The sequence below is a fragment of the Symsagittifera roscoffensis genome, chromosome 6, assembly GCF_963678635.1.
Source record: "Symsagittifera roscoffensis chromosome 6, txSymRosc1.1, whole genome shotgun sequence".
In the NCBI taxonomy this organism is placed as follows: Eukaryota; Metazoa; Xenacoelomorpha; order Acoela; family Convolutidae; genus Symsagittifera; species Symsagittifera roscoffensis.
In genome coordinates, this window is record NC_087067.1 from 18496887 (window position 1) to 18519391 (window position 22505).

The following is a 22505-nucleotide window of genomic DNA, read 5'->3' on the forward strand; positions in this document are numbered from 1 at the left end:
TTTCTTAATGAATTTTCGTCACGTGTCAGGCAATTTTTCTGGAGTTATTTGAAATATAGTTTCCAGCTAACAAAATTTTGTACAATCCTTAGTTTCCTGAGCTGTCTTAAGTAGCTTCTTTTTCTTGTTTTGCAGACCTGGAATTTTTTTTCATTAGTGCCTTTGCCGAAAGTTACGGATTGACTCTCTGGTGCTATCTAGGACCGAACTGGAGACCTTCTGCGTGTTAGGCAGACGTGATAACCGCTACACAACAGCACCTGAGCTTGACCAATTAGCTTCTTTTTCTTGTTTTGCACGCATGGATTTTTTGTCATCAGTCCGTTTGTCAAAAAATTTGGAAAAACTTCCATGTCCTAATCTACTTTCGTCACATGTCAGGCAATTTTTCGAGAGTTAGTTGAAATATAATTTTCAACGAACAAAATGTTTGTACAGTCATGATTCATCATTTTTTTGATAATTGACTTTCTGCTGCTGTCCAGGATCAAACTGTAGACCTTCTGCGTGTGCGGCAGACGTGATAACAGCTACACCACAGCACCTGAGATTTCTCAAGTAGCTTCTTTTTGTTGTTTCGCAGACCTGGAATTGTTGTCATCAGTGCATTTGTCAAAATTTTCGGGAAAATTTCGCATGTTTTAATCTATTTTCGTCACATGTCAGGCAATTTTTCTGGATTTAGTTGAAATATTATTTTCAACGAACAAAATGTTTGTACAGTCCTGATTCATAATTTTTACGACAATAGACTTTCTGATGCTGTCCAGGATCGAACTGGAGACCTTCTGCGTGTTAGGCAGACGTGATAACCGCTACACCACAGCACCTGAGTTTTCTTAAGAAGCTTCTTTTTCTCTTTTTGCAGACCTGGAATTTTGGTCATCAGTGCATTCGTCGAAAGTTACGGAAAATTTTCGCAGGTCTTATTGTATTTCAATCACGTATCAGGCAATTTTTCTGGATTTAGTTCAAACGTTACTTCCAATGAACAAAATATTTAAGCAATCCTTATTTATCAATTCTATGAAACTGGACTTTCTGATGCTGTCCAGGATCGAACTGAAGACATTTTGCGTGTAAGGTAGACGTGATAACCGGTACACCACAGCACCTGAGCTTCATTAAGTAGCTTCTTTTTCTTGTTTTGCAGACCTGGAATTTTTGTCATCAGTGCCTTTGTCGAAAGTTACGGAAAAATTTGCATGTCTTAATGAATTTTCGTCACGTGTCAGGCAATTTTTCTGCAGTTATTTGAAATATAGTTTCCAGCTAAGAACATTTTTGTACAATCCTTATTTTCCTTTTTCATGAGAATTGATTTTCTGATATTGTCCAGGATTGAACTGAAGACCTTCCGCGTGTTAGGCAGACAGGATAACCGGTACACCACAGCACCTGAGCTTCATTAAGTAGCTTCTTTTTCTTGTTTTGCAGACCTGGAATTTTTGTCATCAGTGCCTTTGTCGAAAGTTACGGAAAATTTTCGCAGGTCTTATTGTATTTCAATCACGTATCAGGCAATTTTTCTGGATTTAGTTCAAACGTTACTTCCAATGAACAAAATCTTTAAGCAATCCTTATTTATCAATTCTATGAAACTGGACTTTCTGATGCTGTCCAGGATCGAACTGAAGACATTTTGCGTGTAAGGTAGACGTGATAACCGCTACACCACAGCACCTGAGCTTTCTGAAGTAGCTTCTTTTTCTTTTTTTGCAGACCTGGAAATTTGGTCGTCAGTGCATTCGTCGAAACTTACGGAAAAATTTGCTTGTCTTAATGAATTTTCGTCACGTGTCAGGCAATTTTTCTGCAGTTATTTGAAATATAATTTCCAGCTAAGAACATTTTTGTACAATCCTTATTTTCCTTTTTCATGAGAATTGATTTTCTGATATTGTCCAGGATTGAACTGAAGACCTTCCGCGTGTTAGGCAGACGTGATAACCGGTACACCACAGCACCTGAGCTTCATTAAGTAGCTTCTTTTTCTTGTTTTGCAGACCTGGAATTTTTGTCATCAGTGCATTTGTCGAAAATTACGGAAAATTTTGCATGTCTTGATGAATTTTCGTCACGTGTCAGGCAATTTTTCTGCAGTTATTTGAAATATAGTTTCCAGCTAAGAACATTTTTGTACAATCCTTATTTTCCTTTTTCATGAGAATTGATTTTCTGATATTGCCCAGGATTGAACTGAAGACCTTCCGCGTGTTAGGCAGACGTGATAACCGGTACACCACAGCACCTGAGCTTCATTAAGTAGCTTCTTTTTCTTGTTTTGCAGACCTGGAATTTTTGTCATCAGTGCATTTGTCGAAAATTACGGAAAATTTTGCATGGCTCAATGAATTTTTGCCACGTGTCAGGCATTTTTTCTGGAGTTATTTGAAATATAGTTTCCAGCGAACAAAATTGTTGTACAATCCTTACTTTCCATCTTCATAAGGGTTGATTTTCCGATATTGGCCGTGATCGATCTGGTGACCTTCTGCGTGTTAGGCAGACGTGATAACCGCTACACCACAGCACCTAAGCTATCCTAAGTAGATTATTTTTCTTGTTTTGCAGACCTGGAATTTTTGGTCATTAGTGCATTTGTCAAAAAGTACGGAAAATTTTGCATGTCTTAATGAATTTTCGTCACGTGTCAGGCAATTTTTCTGGAGTTATTTGAAATATAGTTTCCAGCGAACAAAAGTTTTGTACAATCATTTTTTTTCGTTTTCATGAGAATTGATTTCCTGATATTGTCCAGGATCGAACTGGAGACTTTCTGCGTGTTAGGCAGACGTGATAACCGCTACACCACTGCACCTGAGATTGGTCAAATAGCTTCTTTTTCTTGTTTTGCACACATGGAATTTTTGTCATCAGTGCGTTTGTCAAAAAGTTTGGAAAAACTTCGCATGTCCTAATCTATTTTCGTCACATGTCAGGCAATTTTTCTGGAGTTAGGTGAAATATAATTTTTAATGAACAAAATGTTTCTACAGTCCTGATTCACCATTTTATGATAATTGACTCTATGATGCTATCTAGGACCGAACTGGAGACCTGCTGCGTGTTAGGCAGACGTGATAACCGCTACACCACAGCACCTGAGCTTTATTAATTAGCTTCTTTTTCTTGTTTTGCAGACCTGGCTTTTTTGTCATCATTGCCTTCGTCGAAATTTACGGAAAATTTTCGCATGTCTTATTGTATTTTAATCACGTGTCAGGCAATTTTTCTGGAGTTAGTTTAAACGTTATTTCCAATGAACAAAATCTTTGTGCAATCCATATTTACCTGGTCTATGATACTGTACTTTCTGATGCTGTCCAGGATCGAACTGCAGGCATTTTGCGTGTAGGGCAGACGTGATAACCGCTACACCACAGCACCTGAGCTTATTCAAGGAGCTTTTTTTCTTGTTTTGCAGACCTGGAATTTTTGTCATCAGTGCATTTGTCAAAAATTACGGAAAACTTTGCATGTGATAATGAATTTTCGTCACGTGTCAGGCAATTTTTCTGGAGTTATTTGAAATATAGTTTCCAGCGAACAAAATTTTTGTACAATCCTTATTTTTTGTTTTCATAAGAATTGATTGCCTGATATTTTTCAGGATCGAACTGGAAGCCTTCTGCGTGTTAGGCAGACTTGATAACCGCTACACCACAGCAGCACCTGAGCTTTCTCAAGTAATAATTTTTTTCTTGTTTTGCAGACCTGGATTTTTTGTCATCAGTGCATTTGTCGAAAATTACGGAAAATTTTGCATGTCTTGATGAATTTTCGTCACGTGTCAGGCAATTTTTCTGCAGTTATTTGAAATATAGTTTCCAGCTAAGAACATTTTTGTACAATCCTTATTTTCCTTTTTCATGAGAATTGATTTTCTGATATTGCCCAGGATTGAACTGAAGACCTTCCGCGTGTTAGGCAGACGTGATAACCGGTACACCACAGCACCTGAGCTTCATTAAGTAGCTTCTTTTTCTTGTTTTGCAGACCTGGAATTTTTGTCATCAGTGCATTTGTCGAAAATTACGGAAAATTTTGCATGGCTCAATGAATTTTTGCCACGTGTCAGGCATTTTTTCTGGAGTTATTTGAAATATAGTTTCCAGCGAACAAAATTGTTGTACAATCCTTACTTTCCATCTTCATAAGGGTTGATTTTCCGATATTGGCCGTGATCGATCTGGTGACCTTCTGCGTGTTAGGCAGACGTGATAACCGCTACACCACAGCACCTAAGCTATCCTAAGTAGATTATTTTTCTTGTTTTGCAGACCTGGAATTTTTGGTCATTAGTGCATTTGTCAAAAAGTACGGAAAATTTTGCATGTCTTAATGAATTTTCGTCACGTGTCAGGCAATTTTTCTGGAGTTATTTGAAATATAGTTTCCAGCGAACAAAAGTTTTGTACAATCATTTTTTTTCGTTTTCATGAGAATTGATTTCCTGATATTGTCCAGGATCGAACTGGAGACTTTCTGCGTGTTAGGCAGACGTGATAACCGCTACACCACTGCACCTGAGATTGGTCAAATAGCTTCTTTTTCTTGTTTTGCACACATGGAATTTTTGTCATCAGTGCGTTTGTCAAAAAGTTTGGAAAAACTTCGCATGTCCTAATCTATTTTCGTCACATGTCAGGCAATTTTTCTGGAGTTAGGTGAAATATAATTTTTAATGAACAAAATGTTTCTACAGTCCTGATTCACCATTTTATGATAATTGACTCTATGATGCTATCTAGGACCGAACTGGAGACCTGCTGCGTGTTAGGCAGACGTGATAACCGCTACACCACAGCACCTGAGCTTTATTAATTAGCTTCTTTTTCTTGTTTTGCAGACCTGGCTTTTTTGTCATCATTGCCTTCGTCGAAATTTACGGAAAATTTTCGCATGTCTTATTGTATTTTAATCACGTGTCAGGCAATTTTTCTGGAGTTAGTTTAAACGTTATTTCCAATGAACAAAATCTTTGTGCAATCCATATTTACCTGGTCTATGATACTGTACTTTCTGATGCTGTCCAGGATCGAACTGCAGGCATTTTGCGTGTAGGGCAGACGTGATAACCGCTACACCACAGCACCTGAGCTTATTCAAGGAGCTTTTTTTCTTGTTTTGCAGACCTGGAATTTTTGTCATCAGTGCATTTGTCAAAAATTACGGAAAACTTTGCATGTGATAATGAATTTTCGTCACGTGTCAGGCAATTTTTCTGGAGTTATTTGAAATATAGTTTCCAGCGAACAAAATTTTTGTACAATCCTTATTTTTTGTTTTCATAAGAATTGATTGCCTGATATTTTTCAGGATCGAACTGGAAGCCTTCTGCGTGTTAGGCAGACTTGATAACCGCTACACCACAGCAGCACCTGAGCTTTCTCAAGTAATAATTTTTTTCTTGTTTTGCAGACCTGGATTTTTTGTCATCAGTGCATTTGTCGAAATTTACGGAAAATTTTGCATGTCTTATTGAATTTTCGTCACGTGTCAGGTAATTTTTCTGGAGTTATTTGAAATTTAGTTTCCAGCGAACAAAAATTTTTTACAATCCTTATTTTTCGTTTTAATAAGAATTGATTCCCTGATATTATTCCGGATCGAACTGGAGACCTGCTGCGTGTTAGGCAGACGTGATAACCACTACACCACAGCACCTGAGCTTTATTAAGTAGCTTCTTTTTCTTGTTTTGCAGACCTGGCTTTTTTGTCATCATTGCCTTCGTCGAAATTTACGGAAAATTTTCGCATGTCTTATTGTATTTTAATCACGTGTCAGGCAATTTTTCTGGAGTTAGTTTAAACGTTATTTCCAATGAACAAAATCTTTGTGCAATCCATATTTACCAGGTCTATGATACTGTACTTTCTGATGCTGTCCAGGATCGAACTGCAGGCATTTTGCGTGAAGGGCAGACGTGATAACCGCTACACCACAGCACCTGAGCTTATTCAAGGAGCTTTTTTTCTTGTTTTGCAAACCTGGAATTTTTGTCATCAGTGCATTTGTCAAAAATTACGGAAAACTTTGCATGTGATAATGAATTTTCGTCACGTGTCAGGCAATTTTTCTGGAGTTATTTGAAATATTGTTTCCAGCGAACAAAATTTTTGTACAATCCTTATTTTTTGTTTTCATAAGAATTGATTGCCTGATATTTTTCAGGATCGAACTGGAAGCCTTCTGCGTGTTAGGCAGACATGATAACCGCTACACCACAGCAGCACCTGAGCTTTCTCAAGTAATATGTTTTTTCTTGTTTTGCAGACCTGGATTTTTTGTCATCAGTGCATTTGTCGAAATTTACGGAAAATTTTGCATGTCTTATTGAATTTTCGTCACGTGTCAGGTAATTTTTCTGGAGTTATTTGAAATTTAGTTTCCAACGAACAAAAATTTTTTACAATCCTTATTTTTCGTTTTAATAAGAATTGATTCCCTGATATTATTCCGGATCGAACTGGAGGCCTTCTGCGTGTTAGGCAGACGTGATAACCACTACACCACTGCACCTGAGCTTGATCAAATAGCTTCTTTTTCTTGTTTTGCACACATGGAATTTTTGTCATCAGTGCGTTTGTCAAAAAGTTTGGAAAAACTTCGCATGTCCTAATCTATTTTCGTCACATGTCAGGCAATTTTTCTGGAGTTAGGTGAAATATAATTTTTAATGAACAAAATGTTTCTACAGTCCTGATTCACCATTTTATGATAATTGACTATCTGATGCTATCTAGGACCGAACTGGAGACCTGCTGCGAGTTAGGCAGACGTGATAACCGCTACACCACAGCACCTGAGCTTTATTAAGTAGCTTCTTTTTCTTGTTTTGCAGACCTGGCTTTTTTGTCATCATTGCCTTCGTCGAAATTTACGGAAAATTTTCGCATGTCTTATTGTATTTTAATCACGTGTCAGGCAATTTTTCTGGAGTTAGTTTAAACGTTATTTCCAATGAACAAAATCTTTGTGCAATCCATATTTACCAGGTCTATGATACTGTACTTTCTGATGCTGTCCAGGATCAAACTGCAGGCATTTTGCGTGTAGGGCAGACGTGATAACCGCTACACCACAGCACCTGAGCTTATTCAAGGAGCTTTTTTTCTTGTTTTGCAGACCTGGAATTTTTGTCATCAGTGCATTTGTCAAAAATTACGGAAAACTTTGCATGTGATAATGAATTTTCGTCACGTGTCAGGCAATTTTTCTGGAGTTATTTGAAATATAGTTTCCAGCGAACAAAATTTTTGTACAATCCTTATTTTTTGTTTTCATAAGAATTGATTGCCTGATATTTTTCAGGATCGAACTGGAAGCCTTCTGCGTGTTAGGCAGACATGATAACCGCTACACCACAGCAGCACCTGAGCTTTCTCAAGTAATAATTTTTTTCTTGTTTTGCAGACCTGGATTTTTTGTCATCAGTGCATTTGTCGAAATTTACGGAAAATTTTGCATGTCTTATTGAATTTTCGTCACGTGTCAGGTAATTTTTCTGGAGTTATTTGAAATTTAGTTTCCAGCGAACAAAAATTTTTTACAATCCTTATTTTTCGTTTTAATAAGAATTGATTCCCTGATATTATTCCGGATCGAACTGGAGACTTTCTGCGTGTTAGGCAGACGTGATAACCGCTACACCACTGCACCTGAGCTTGATCAAATAGCTTCTTTTTCTTGTTTTGCACACATGGAATTTTTGTCATCAGTGCGTTTGTCAAAAGGTTTGGAAAAACTTCGCATGTCCTAATCTATTTTCGTCACATGTCAGGCAATTTTTCTGGAGTTAGGTGAAATATAAATTTTAATGAACAAAATGTTTCTACAGTCCTGATTCACCATTTTATGATAATTGACTCTCTGATGCTATCTAGGACCGAACTGGAGACCTGCTGCGTGTTAGGCAGACGTGATAACCGCTACACCACAGCACCTGAGCTTTATTATGTAGCTTCTTTTTCTTGTTTTGCAGACCTGGCTTTTTTGTCATCATTGCCTTCGTCGAAATTTACGGAAAATTTTTGCATGTCTTATTGTATTTTAATCACGTGTCAGGCAATTTTTCTGGAGTTAGTTTAAACGTTATTTCCAATGAACAAAATCTTTGTGCAATCCATATTTACCAGGTCTATGATACTGTACTTTCTGATGCTGTCCAGGATCGAACTGCAGGCATTTTGCGTGTAGGGCAGACGTGATAACCGCTACACCACAGTACCTGAGATTTTTCAAGGAGCTTTTTTTCTTGTTTTGCAGACCTGGAATTTTTGTCATCAGTGCATTTGTCAAAAATTACGGAAAACTTTGCATGTGATAATGAATTTTCGTCACGTGTCAGGCAATTTTTCTGGAGTTATTTGAAATATAGTTTCCAGCGAACAAAATTTTTGTACAATCCTTATTTTTTGTTTTCATAAGAATTGATTGCCTGATATTTTTCAGGATCGAACTAGAAGCCTTCTGCGTGTTAGGCAGACATGATAACCGCTACACCACAGCAGCACCTGAGCTTTCTCAAGTAATAATTATTTTCTTGTTTTGCAGACCTGGATTTTTTGTCATCAGTGCATTTGTCGAAATTTACGGAAAATTTTGCATGTCTTATTGAATTTTCGTCACGTGTCAGGTAATTTTTCTGGAGTTATTTGAAATTTAGTTTCCAGCGAACAAAAATTTTTTACAATCCTTATTTTTCGTTTTAATAAGAATTTATTCCCTGATATTATTCCGGATCGAACTGGAGGCCTTCTGCGTGTTAGGCAGACGTGATAACCGCTACACCACTGCACCTGAGCTTGATCAAATAGCTTCTTTTTCTTGTTTTGCACACATGGAATTTTTGTCATCAGTGCGTTTGTCAAAAAGTTTGGAAAAACTTCGCATGTCTTAATCTATTTTCGTCACATGTCAGGCAATTTTTCTGGAGTTAGGTGAAATATAATTTTTAATGAACAAAATGTTTCTACAGTCCTGATTCACCATTTTATGATAATTGACTCTCTGATGCTATCTAGGACCGAACTGGAGACCTGCTGCGTGTTAGGCAGACGTGATAACCGCTACACCACAGCACCTGAGTTTTATTAAGTAGCTTCTTTTTCTTGTTTTGCAGACCTGGCTTTTTTGTCATCATTGCCTTCGTCGAAATTTACGGAAAATTTTCGCATGTCCTATTGTATTTTAATCACGTGTCAGGCAATTTTTCTGGAGTTAGTTTAAACGTTATTTCCAATGAACAAAATCTTTGTGCAATCCATATTTACCAGGTCTATGATACTGTGTTTTCTGATGCTGTCCAGGATCGAACTGCAGGCATTTTGCGTGTAGGGCAGACGTGATAACCGCTACACCACAGCACCTGAGCTTATTCAAGGAGCTTTTTTTCTTGTTTTGCAGACCTGGAATTTTTGTCATCAGTGCATTTGTCAAAAATTACGGAAAACTTTGCATGTGATAATGAATTTTCGTCACGTGTCAGGCAATTTTTCTGGAGTTATTTGAAATATAGTTTCCAGCGAACAAAATTTTTGTACAATCCTTATTTTTTGTTTTCATAAGAATTGATTGTCTGATATTTTTCAGGATCGAACTGGAAGCCCTCTGCGTGTTAGGCAGACATGATAACCGCTACACCACAGCAGCACCTGAGCTTTCTCAGGTAATGATTTTTTTCTTGTTTTGCAGACCTGGCTTTTTTGTCATCAGTGCATTTGTCGAAATTTACGGAAAATTTTGCATGTCTTATTGAATTTTCGTCACGTGTCAGGTAATTTTTCTGGAGTTATTTGAAATTTAGTTTCCAGCGAACAAAATTTTTTTTACAATCCTTATTTTTCGTTTTTAATAAGAATTGATTCCCTGATATTATTCCGGATCGAACTGGAGGCATTCTGCGTGATAGGCAGACGTGATAACCGCTACACCACTGCACCTGAGCTTGATCAAATAGCTTCTTTTTCTTGTTTTGCACACATGGAATTTTTGTCATCAGTGCGTTTGTCAAAAAGTTTGGAAAAACTTCGCATGTCTTAATCTATTTTCGTCACATGTCAGGCAATTTTTCTGGAGTTAGGTGAAATATAATTTTTAATGAACAAAATGTTTCTACAGTCCTGATTCACCATTTTATGATAATTGACTCTCTGATGCTATCTAGGACCGAACTGGAGACCTGCTGCGTGTTAGGCAGACGTGATAACCGCTACACCACAGCACCTGAGCTTTATTAAGTAGCTTCTTTTTCTTGTTTTGCAGACCTGGCTTTTTTGTCATCATTGCCTTCGTCGAAATTTACGGAAAATTTTCGCATGTCCTATTGTATTTTAATCACGTGTCAGGCAATTTTTCTGGAGTTAGTTTAAACGTTATTTCCAATGAACAAAATCTTTCTGCAATCCATATTTACCAGGTCTATGATACTGTGTTTTCTGATGCTGTCCAGGATCGAACTGCAGGCATTTTGCGTGTAGGGCAGACGTGATAACCGCTACACCACAGCACCTGAGCTTATTCAAGGAGCTTTTTTTCTTGTTTTGCAGACCTGGAATTTTTGTCATCAGTGCATTTGTCAAAAATTACGGAAAACTTTGCATGTGATAATGAATTTTCGTCACGTGTCAGGCAATTTTTCTGGAGTTATTTGAAATATAGTTTCCAGCGAACAAAATTTTTGTACAATCCTTATTTTTTGTTTTCATAAGAATTGATTGTCTGATATTTTTCAGGATCGAACTGGAAGCCCTCTGCGTGTTAGGCAGACATGATAACCGCTACACCACAGCAGCACCTGAGCTTTCTCAGGTAATGATTTTTTTCTTGTTTTGCAGACCTGGCTTTTTTGTCATCAGTGCATTTGTCGAAATTTACGGAAAATTTTGCATGTCTTATTGAATTTTCGTCACGTGTCAGGTAATTTTTCTGGAGTTGTTTGAAATTTAGTTTCCAGCGAACAAAATTTTTTTTACAATCCTTATTTTTCGTTTTTAATAAGAATTGATTCCCTGATATTATTCCGGATCGAACTGGAGGCATTCTGCGTGATAGGCAGACGTGATAACCGCTACACCACTGCACCTGAGCTTGATCAAATAGCTTCTTTTTCTTGTTTTGCACACATGGAATTTTTGTCATCAGTGCGTTTGTCAAAAAGTTTGGAAAAACTTCGCATGTCCTAATCTATTTTCGTCACATGTCAGGCAATTTTTCTGGAGTTAGGTGAAATATAATTTTTAATGAACAAAATGTTTCTACAGTCCTGATTCACCATTTTATGATAATTGACTCTCTGATGCTATCTAGGACCGAACTGGAGACCTGCTGCGTGTTAGGCAGACGTGATAACCGCTACACCACAGCACCTGAGCTTTATTAAGTAGCTTCTTTTTCTTGTTTTGCAGACCTGGCTTTTTTGTCATCCTTGCCTTCGTCGAAATTTACGGAAAATTTTCGCATGTCTTATTGTAATTTAATCACGTGTCAGGCAATTTTTCTGGAGTTAGTTTAAACGTTATTTCCAATGAACAAAATCTTTGTGCAATCCATATTTATCAATTCTATGAAACTGGGCTTTCTGATACTGTCCAGGATCGAACTGAAGACATTTTGCGTGTAAGGTAGACGTGATAACCGCTACACCACAGCACCTGAGCTTTCTGAAGTAGCTTCTTTTTCTTTTTTTTTGCAGACCTGGAATTTTGGTCATCAGTGCATTCGTCGAAACTTACGGAATAATTTGCATGTCTTGATACAACACAGCACCCGAATTTTCTCAAGTATCTTCTTTTTCTTGTTTTGCAGACCTGGAGTTTTTGTCATCAGTGCGTTTGTCGAAAAATTCGGAAAAACTTTGCGTGTCTTAATGAATTTTCGTCACAAGTCAGGCAATTTTTCTGGAGTTAGTTGAAATATAATTTTCAACAAACAAAATGTTTGTACAGTCATGATTCATCATTTTTTTGATAATTGACTTTCTGATGCTGTCCAGGATCGGTGGTGTAGCGGTTATCACGTCTGCGTGTTTGGCAGACGTGATAACCTCTACACCACAGCACCTGAGCTTTCTCAAGTAGCTTCTTTTTCTTGTTTTGCAGACCTGGATTTTTTGTCATCAGTGCATTTGTCGAAATTTACGGAAAATTTTGCATGTCTTATTGTATTTCAATCACGTATCAGGCAATTTTTCTGGATTTAGTTTAAACGTTATTTCCAATGAACAAAATCTTTGTGCAATCCATATTTATCAATTCTATGAAACTGGGCTTTCTGATACTGTCCAGGATCGAACTGAAGACATTTTGCGTGTAAGGTAGACGTGATAACCGCTACACCACAGCACCTGAGCTTTCTGAAGTAGCTTCTTTTTCTTTTTTTTTGCAGACCTGGAATTTTGGTCATCAGTGCATTCGTCGAAACTTACGGAATAATTTGCATGTCTTGATACAACACAGCACCCGAATTTTCTCAAGTATCTTCTTTTTCTTGTTTTGCAGACCTGGAGTTTTTGTCATCAGTGCGTTTGTCGAAAAATTCGGAAAAACTTTGCGTGTCTTAATGAATTTTCGTCACAAGTCAGGCAATTTTTCTGGAGTTAGTTGAAATATAATTTTCAACAAACAAAATGTTTGTACAGTCATGATTCATCATTTTTTTGATAATTGACTTTCTGATGCTGTCCAGGATCGGTGGTGTAGCGGTTATCACGTCTGCGTGTTTGGCAGACGTGATAACCTCTACACCACAGCACCTGAGCTTTCTCAAGTAGCTTCTTTTTCTTGTTTTGCAGACCTGGATTTTTTGTCATCAGTGCATTTGTCGAAATTTACGGAAAATTTTGCACGTATCAGGCAATTTTTCTGGATTTAGTTCAAACGTTACTTCCAATGAACAAAATCTTTGAGCAATCCTTATTTATCAATTCTATGAAACTGGGCTTTCTGATGCTGTCCAGGATCGAACTGAAGACATTTTGCGTGTAAGGTAGACGTGATAACCGCTACACCACAGCACCTGAGCTTTCTGAAGTAGCTTCTTTTTCTTTTTTTTTGCAGACCTGAAATTTTGGTCATCAGTGCATTCGTCGAAACTTACGGAATAATTTGCATGTCTTAATGAATTTTCGTCACGTGTCAGGCAATTTTTCTGCAGTTATTTGAAATATAGTTTCCAGCTAAGAACATTTTTGTACAATCCTTATTTTCCTTTTTCATGAGAATTGATTTTCTGATATTGTCCAGGATTGAACTGAAGACCTTCCGCGTGTTAGGCAGACGTGATAACCGGTACACCACAGCACCTGAGCTTCATTAAGTAGCTTCTTTTTCTTGTTTTGCAGACCTGGAATTTTTGTCATCAGTGCATTTGTCGAAAATTACGGAAAATTTTGCATGTCTTGATGAATTTTCGTCACGTGTCAGGCAATTTTTCTGCAGTTATTTGAAATATAGTTTCCAGCTAATAACATTTTTGTACAATCCTTATTTTCCTTTTTCATGAGAATTGATTTTCTGATATTGTCCAGGATTGAACTGAAGACCTTCCGCGTGTTTGGCAGACGTGATAACCGGTACACCACAGCACCTGAGCTTCATTAAGTAGCTTCTTTTTCTTGTTTTGCAGACCTGGAATTTTTGTCATCAGTGCATTTGTCGAAAATTACGGAAAGTTTTACATGTCTCAATGAATTTTTGCCACGTGTCAGGCATTTTTTCTGGAGTTAATTGAAATATAGTTTCCAGCGAACAAAATTGTTGTACAATCCTTACTTTCCATCTTCATAAGGGTTGAGTTTCCGATATTGGCCGGGATCGATCTAGTGACCTTCTGCGTGTTAAGCAGACGTGATAACCGCTACACCACAGCACCTAAGCTATCTTAAGTAGATTCTTTTTCTTGTTTTGCAGACCTGGAATTTTTGGTCATTAGTGCATTTGTCAAAAAGTACGGAAAATTTTGCATGTCTTAATGAATTTTCGTCACGTGTCAGGCAATTTTTCTGGAGTTATTTGAAATATAGTTTCCAGCGAACAAAAGTTTTGTACAATCATTTTTTTTCGTTTTCATGAGGATTGATTTCCTGATATTGTTCAGGATCGAACTGGAGACTCTCTGCGTGTTAGGCAGACGTGATAACCGCTACACCACTGCACCTAAGCTTGATCAAATAGCTTCTTTTTCTTGTTTTGCACACATGGAATTTTTGTCATCAGTGCGTTTGTCAAAAAGTTTGGAAAAACTTCGCATGTCCTAATCTATTTTCGTCACATGTCAGGCAATTTTTCTGGAGTTAGGTGAAATATAATTTTTAATGAGCAAAATGTTTCTACAGTCCTGATTCACCATTTTATGATAAATGACGCTCTGATGCTATCTAGGACCGAACTGGAGACCTGCTGCGTGGTAGGCAGACGTGATAACCGCTACACCACAGCACCTGAGCTTTATTAAGTAGCTTCTTTTTCTTGTTTTGCAGACCTGGCTTTTTTGTCATCATTGCCTTCGTCGAAATTTACGGAAAATTTTCGCATGTCTTATTGTATTTTAATCACGTGTCAGGCAACTTTTCTGGAGTTAGTTTAAACGTTATTTCCAATGAACAAAATCTTTGTGCAATCCATATTTACCAGGTCTATGATACTGTACTTTCTGATGCTATCCAGGATCGAACTGCAGGCATTTTGCGTGTAGGGCAGACGTGATAACCGCTACACCACAGCACCTGAGCTTATTCAAGTAGCTTTTTTTCTTGTTTTGCAGACCTGGAATTTTTGTCATCAGTGCATTTGTCAAAAATTACGGAAAACTTTGCATGTGATAATGAATTTTCGTCACGTGTCAGGCAATTTTTCTGGAGTTATTTGAAATATAGTTTCCAGCGAACAAAATTTTTGTACAATCCTTATTTTTTGTTTTAATAAGAATTGATTGCCTGATATTTTTCAGGATCGAACTGAAAGCCTTCTGCGTGTTAGGCAGACATGATAACCGCTACACCACAGCAGCACCTGAGCTTTCTCAAGTAATAATTTTTTTCTTGTTTTGCAGACCTGGATTTTTTGTCATCAGTGCATTTGTCGAAATTTACGGAAAATTTTGCATGTCTTTTTGAATTTTCGTCACGTGTCAGGTAATTTTTCTGGAGTTATTTGAAATATAGTTTCCAGCGTTTAAAATTTTTGTAAAATCCTTATTTTTAGTTTTCATAAGAATTGATTGCATGTCTTTTTGAATTTTCGTCACGTGTCAGGTAATTTTTCTGGAGTTATTTGAAATTTAGTTTCCAGCAAACAAAAATTTTTTACAATCCTTATTTTTCGTTTTAATAAGAATTGATTCCCTGATATTATTCCGGATCGAACTGGAGGCCTTCTGCGTGTTAGGCAGACGTGATAACCGCTACACCACTGCACCTGAGTTTTCTTAAGTAGCTTCTTTTTCTTGTTTTGCAGACCTGGAATTTTTGTCATCAGTGCATTTGTCGAAAATTACGGAAAATTTTGCATGTCTTAATGAATTTTCGTCACGTGTTAGGCAATTTTTCTGGAGTTATTTGAAATATAGTTTCCAGCGTTTAAAATTTTTGTAAAATCCTTATTTTTCGTTTTCATGAGAATTGATTTCCTGATATTGTCCAGGATCGAACTGGAGACTTTCTGCGTATTAGGCAGACGTGATAACCGCTACACCACTGCACCTGAGCTTGATCAAATAGCTTCTTTTCCTTGTTTTGCACACATGGATTTTTTGTTATCATTGCGTTTGTCAAAAAGTTTGGAAAAACTTCGCATGTCCTAATCTATTTTCGTCACATGTCAGGCAATTTTACTGGAGTTAGGTTAAATATAATTTTCAATCAACAAAATGTTCCTACAGTCCTGATTCATCATTTTATGATAATTGACTCTCTGATGCTATCTAGGACCGAACTGTGGACCAGCTGCGTGTTAGGCAGACGTGATAACCGCTACACCACAGCACCTGAGCTTTATTAAGTAGCTTCTTTTTCTTGTTTTTCAGACCTGGATTTTTTGTCATCATTGCCTTCGTCGAAATTTACGGAAAATTTTTGCATGTCTTATTGTATTTTAATCACGTGTCAGGCAATTTTTCTGGAGTTAGTTTAAACGTTATTTCCAATGAACAAAATCTTTGTGCAATCCATATTTATCAGGTCTATGAAACTGGACTTTCTGATGCTGTCCAGGATCGAACTGAAGGCATTTTGCGTGTTAGGCAGACGTGATAACCGCTACACCACAGCACCTGAGCTTATTCAAGTAGCTTTTTTTCTTGTTTTGCAGACCTGGAATTTTTGTCATCAGTGCATTTGTCAAAAATTACGGAAAACTTTGCATGTGATAATGAATTTTCGTCACGTGTCAGGCAATTTTTCTGGAGTTATTTGAAATATAGTTAGCAGCGAACAAAATTTTTGTACAATCCTTGTTTTTTGTTTTCATAAGAATTGATTGCCTGATATTGTTCAGGATCGAACTGGAAGCCTTCTGCGTGTTAGGCAGACATGATAACCGCAACACCACAGCAGCACCTGAGCTTTCTCAAGTAATAATTTTTTTCTTGTTTTGTAGACCTGAATTTTTTGTCATCAGTGCATTTGTCGAAATTTACGGAAAATTTTGCATGTGTTAATGAATTTTCGTCACGTATCAGGTAATTTTTCTGGAGTTATTTGAAATATAGTTTCCAGCGAACAAAATTTTTTTACAATCCTTATTTTTCGTTTTCATAAGAATTGGTTGCCTGATATTGTTCCGGATCGAACTGGAGGCCTTCTGCGTGTTAGGCAGACAAGATAACCGCTACACCATTGCATCTGAGCTTTCATAAGTAGCTTCTTTTTCTTGTTTTGCATACCTGGAATTTTTGTCATCAGTGCATTTGTCGAAAATTACGGAAAATTTTGCATGTCTTAATGAATTTTCGTCACGTGTTAGGCAATTTTTCTGGAGTTATTTGAAATATAGTTTCCGGCGAACAAATTTTTTGTACAATCCTTATTTTTTGTTTTCATAAGAATTGATTGCCTGATAATGTTCCGGATCGAACTGGAGGCTTTCTGCGTGTTAGGCAGACGTGATAACCGCTACACCACTGCACCTGAGTTTTCTTAAGTAGCTTCTTTTTCTTGTTTTGCAGACCTGGAATTTTTGTCATCAGTGCATTTGTCGAAAATTACGGAAAATTTTGCATGTCTTAATGAATTTTCGTCACGTGTTAGGCAATTTTTCCGGAGTTATTTGAAATATAGTTTCCAGCGTTTAAAATTTTTGTAAAATCCTTATTTTTAGTTTTCATAAGAATTGATTGCCTGATATTGTTCCGGATCGAACTGGAGGCCTTCTGCGTGTTAGGCTGACGTGATAACCGCTACACCACTGCATCTGAGCTTTCTTAAGTAGATTCTTTTTCTTGTTTTGCAGACCTGGAATTTTTGGTCATTCGTGCTTTTGTCAAAATGTACGGAAACTTTTGCATGTCTTAATGAATTTTCGTCACGTGTCAGGCAATGTTTTTGGAGTTATTTGAAATATAGTTTCCAGCGAACAAAAGTTTGTACAATCATTTTTTTACGTTTTCATGAGAATTGATTTCCTGATATTGTCCAGGATCGAACTGGAGACTTTCTGCGAATTAGGCAGACGTGATAACCGCTACACCACTGCACCTGAGCTTGATCAAATAGCTTCTTTTCCTTGTTTTGCACACATGGATTTTTTGTTATCAGTGCGTTTGTCAAAAAGTTTGGAAAAACTTCGCATGTCCTAATCTATTTTCGTCACATGTCAGGCAATTTTGCTGGAGTTAGGTTAAATATAATTTTCAATCAACAAAATGTTCCTACAGTCCTGATTCATCATTTTATGATAATTGACTCTCTGATGCTATTTAGGACCGAACTGTGGACCAGCTGCGTGTTAGGCAGACGTGATAACCGCTACACCACAGCACCTGAGCTTTATTAAGTAGCTTCTTTTTCTTGTTTTTCAGACCTGGATTTTTTGTCATCATTGCCTTCGTCGAAATTTACCGAAAATTTTTGCATGTCTTATTGTATTTTAATCACGTGTCAGGCAATTTTTCTGGAGTTAGTTTAAACGTTATTTCCAATGAACAAAATCTTTGTGCAATCCATATTTATCAGGTCTATGAAACTGGACTTTCTGATGCTGTCCAGGATCGAACTGAAGGCATTTTGCGTGTTAGGCAGACGTGATAACCGCTACACCACAGCACCTGAGCTTATTCAAGTAGCTTTTTTTCTTGTTTTGCAGACCTGGAATTTTTGTCATCAGTGCATTTGTCAAAAATTACGGAAAACTTTGCATGTGATAATGAATTTTCGTCACGTGTCAGGCAATTTTTCTGGAGTTATTTGAAATATAGTTTCCAGCGAACAAAATTTTTGTACAATCCTTGTTTTTTGTTTTCATAAGAATTGATTGCCTGATATTGTTCAGGATCGAACTGGAAGCCTTCTGCGTGTTAGGCAGACATGATAACCGCAACACCACAGCAGCACCTGAGCTTTCTCAAGTAATAATTTTTTTCTTGTTTTGTAGACCTGAATTTTTTGTCATCAGTGCATTTGTCGAAATTTACGGAAAATTTTGCATGTCTTAATGAATTTTCGTCACGTATCAGGTAATTTTTCTGGAGTTATTTGAAATATAGTTTCCAGCGAACAAAATTTTTTTACAATCCTTATTTTTCGTTTTCATAAGAATTGGTTGCCTGATATTGTTCCGGATCGAACTGGAGGCCTTCTGCGTGTTAGGCAGACAAGATAACCGCTACACCATTGCACCTGAGCTTTCTTAAGTAGCTTCTTTTTCTTGTTTTGCATACCTGGAATTTTTGTCATCAGTGCATTTGTCGAAAATTACGGAAAATTTTGCATGTCTTAATGAATTTTCGTCACGTGTTAGGCAATTTTTCTGGAGTTATTTGAAATATAGTTTCCAGCGAACAAATTTTTTGTACAATCCTTATTTTTTGTTTTCATAAGAATTGATTGCCTGATAATGTTCCGGATCGAACTGGAGGCTTTCTGCGTGTTAGGCAGACGTGATAACCGGTACACCACAGCACCTGAGCTTTATCAAGTAGCTTCTTTTTCTTGATTTGCGCACCAGGAGTTTTTGTCCTCAGTGCATTTGTCAAAAGTTTCGGAAAAACTTCGCATGTCTTACTGTATTTTTGGTCACATGTTAGGCAATTTTTCTGGAGTTAGTTGAAATATAATTTTCAATAAACAAAATGTTTGTACAGTCATGATTCATCATTTTTTGATAATTGACTTTCTGATGCTGTCCAGGATCAAACTGGAGACCTTCTGCGTGTTTGGCAGACGTGATAACCGCTACACCACAGCACCTGAGCTTTCTTAAGAAGCTTCTTTTTCTTGTTTTGCAGACCTGGAATTTTTGTCATCAGTGCCTTTGTCGAAAGTTACGGAAAACTTTCGCATGTTTTATTGTATTTTAATCACGTGTCAGGCAGTTTTTCTGGATTTAGTTCCTATGAAAAAAACCTTTAAGCAACGTTACTTCCAATGAACAAAATATTTAAGCAATCCTTATTTATCAATTCTATGAAACTGGACTTTCTGATGCTGTCCAGGATCGAACTGAAGACATTTTGCGTGTAAGGTAGACGTGATAACCGCTACACCACAGCACCTGAGCTTTCTCAAGTAGCTTCTTTTTCTTTTTTGCAGACCTGGAATTTTGGTCATCAGTGCATTCGTCGAAAATTACATGTCTTAATGAATTTTCGTCACGTGTCAGGCAATTGTTCTGCAGTTATTTGAAATATGGTTTCCAGCTAAGAACATTTTTGTACAATCCTTATTTTCCTTTTTCATGAGAATTGATTTTCTGATATTGTCCAGGATCGAACTGAAAACCTTCTGCGTGTTAAGCAGACGTGATAACCCTTACACCACAGCACCTGAGATTGATCAAGTAGCTTCTTTTTCTTGTTTTGCACGCATGGAGTTTTTGTCATCAGTGCGTTTTCCAAAAAAATTGGAAAAACTTCGCATGTCTTAATATATTTTCGTCACATGTCAGGCAATTTTTCGGGACTTAGTTGAAATATAATTTTCAACGAACACAATCTTTAAACAGTCCTGATTCATCATTTTTATGATAATAGACTTTTTGATTCTTTCCAGGATCGAACTGGAGACCTTCTGCGTGTTAGGCAGACGTGATAACCGCTACTCCACAGCACCTGAGCTTCATTAAGTAGCTTCTTTTTCTTGTTTTGCAGACCTGGAATTTTTGTCATCAGTGCATTTGTCGAAAATTACGGAAAATTTTGCATGTCTTAATGAATTTTCGTCACATGTTAGGCAATTTTTCTGGAGTTATTTGAAATATAGTTTCCAGCGTTTAAAATTTTTGTAAAATCCTTATTTTTAGTTTTCATAAGAATTGATTGCCTGATATTGTTCCGGATCGAACTGGAGGCCTTCTGCGTGTTAGGCTGACGTGATAACCGCTACACCACTGCATCTGAGCTTTCTTAAGTAGATTCTTTTTCTTGTTTTGCAGACCTGGAATTTTTGGTCATTAGTGCTTTTGTCAAAAAGTACGGAAACTTTTGCATGTCTTAATGAATTTTCGTCACGTGTCAGGCAATTTTTCTGGAGTTATTTGAAATATAGTTTCCAGCGAACAAAAGTTTTGTACAATCATTTTTTTACGTTTTCATGAGAATTGATTTCCTGATATTGTCCAGGATCGAACTGGAGACTTTCTGCGTATTAGGCAGACGTGATAACCGCTACACCACTGCACCTGAGCTTGATCAAATAGCTTCTTTTTCTTGTTTTGCACACATGGATTTTTTGTTATCAGTGCGTTTGTCAAAAAGTTTGGAAAAACTTCGCATGTCCTAATCTATTTTCGTCACATGTCAGGCAATTTTGCTGGAGTTAGGTTAAATATAATTTTCAATCAACAAAATGTTCCTACAGTCCTGATTCATCATTTTATGATAATTGACTCTCTGATGCTATCTACGACCGAACTGTGGACCAGCTGCGTGTTAGTCAGACGTGATAACCGCTACACCACAGCACCTGAGCTTTATTAAGTAGCTTCTTTTTCTTGTTTTTCAGACCTGGATTTTTTGTCATCATTGCCTTCGTCGAAATTTACGGAAAATTTTTGCATGTCTTATTGTATTTTAATCACGTGTCAGGCAATTTTTCTGGAGTTAGTTTAAACGTTATTTCCAATGAACAAAATCTTTGTGCAATCCATATTTATCAGGTCTATGAAACTGGACTTTCTGATGCTGTCCAGGATCGAACTGAAGGCATTTTGCGTGTTAGGCAGACGTGATAACCGCTACACCACAGCACCTGAGCTTATTCAAGTAGCTTTTTTTCTTGTTTTGCAGACCTGGAATTTTTGTCATCAGTGCATTTGTCAAAAATTACGGAAAACTTTGCATGTGATAATGAATTTTCGTCACGTGTCAGGCAATTTTTCTGGAGTTATTTGAAATATAGTTTCCAGCGAACAAAATTTTTGTACAATCCTTGTTTTTTGTTTTCATAAGAATTGATTGCTTGATATTGTTCAGGATCGCACTGGAAGCCTTCTGCGTGTTAGGCAGACATGATAACCGCAACACCACAGCAGCACCTGAGCTTTCTCAAGTAATAATTTTTTTCTTGTTTTGTAGACCTGAATTTTTTGTCATCAGTGCATTTGTCGAAATTTACGGAAAATTTTGCATGTCTTAATGAATTTTCGTCACGTATCAGGTAATTTTTCTGGAGTTATTTGAAATATAGTTTCCAGCGAACAAAATATTTTTACAATCCCTATTTTTCGTTTTCATAAGAATTGGTTGCCTGATATTGTTCCGGATCGAACTGGAGGCCTTCTGCGTGTTAGGCAGACAAGATAACCGCTACACCATTGCACCTGAGCTTCTTAAGTAGCTTCTTTTTCTTGTTTTGCATACCTGGAATTTTTGTCATCAGTGCATTTGTCAAAAGTTTCGGAAAAACTTCGCATGTCTTACTGTATTTTTGGTCACATGTTAGGCAATTTTTCTGGAGTTAGTTGAAATATAATTTTCAATAAACAAAATGTTTGTACAGTCATGATTCATCATTTTTTGATAATTGACTTTCTGATGCTGTCCAGGATCAAACTGGAGACCTTCTGCGTGTTTGGCAGACGTGATAACCGCTACACCACAGCACCTGAGCTTTCTTAAGAAGCTTCTTTTTCTTGTTTTGCAGACCTGGAATTTTTGTCATCAGTGCCTTTGTCGAAAGTTACGGAAAATTTTCGCATGTCTTATTGTATTTTAATCACGTGTCAGGCAGTTTTTCTGGATTTAGTTCCTATGAACAAAATCTTTAAGCAACGTTACTTCCAATGAACAAAATCTTTAAGCAATCCTTATTTATCAATTCTATGAAACTGGACTTTCTGATGCTGTCCAG

The 22505-nt window shown here is 37.0% G+C and overlaps 1 protein-coding gene and 6 non-coding genes across 7 annotated transcripts in view; 1 reads left to right on the forward strand and 6 right to left on the reverse strand.

Moving 5' to 3' along the window:
* LOC134848630 (uncharacterized) overlaps positions 1 to 22505 on the forward strand; it is a 244181-nt gene that overhangs the window by 96443 nt on the left and 125233 nt on the right. The gene's annotated exons all lie outside the window — the stretch shown is intronic.
* Trnav-aac (transfer RNA valine (anticodon AAC)) lies at positions 758 to 830 on the reverse strand. The gene has a single exon. It is a non-coding gene; the product is annotated as a tRNA-Val (tRNA).
* Trnav-aac (transfer RNA valine (anticodon AAC)) lies at positions 16202 to 16274 on the reverse strand. The gene has a single exon. It is a non-coding gene; the product is annotated as a tRNA-Val (tRNA).
* Trnav-aac (transfer RNA valine (anticodon AAC)) lies at positions 18194 to 18266 on the reverse strand. The gene has a single exon. It is a non-coding gene; the product is annotated as a tRNA-Val (tRNA).
* Trnav-aac (transfer RNA valine (anticodon AAC)) lies at positions 19334 to 19406 on the reverse strand. Its single transcript has one exon. It is a non-coding gene; the product is annotated as a tRNA-Val (tRNA).
* Trnav-aac (transfer RNA valine (anticodon AAC)) lies at positions 21333 to 21405 on the reverse strand. Its single transcript has one exon. It is a non-coding gene; the product is annotated as a tRNA-Val (tRNA).
* Trnav-aac (transfer RNA valine (anticodon AAC)) lies at positions 22188 to 22260 on the reverse strand. The gene has a single exon. It is a non-coding gene; the product is annotated as a tRNA-Val (tRNA).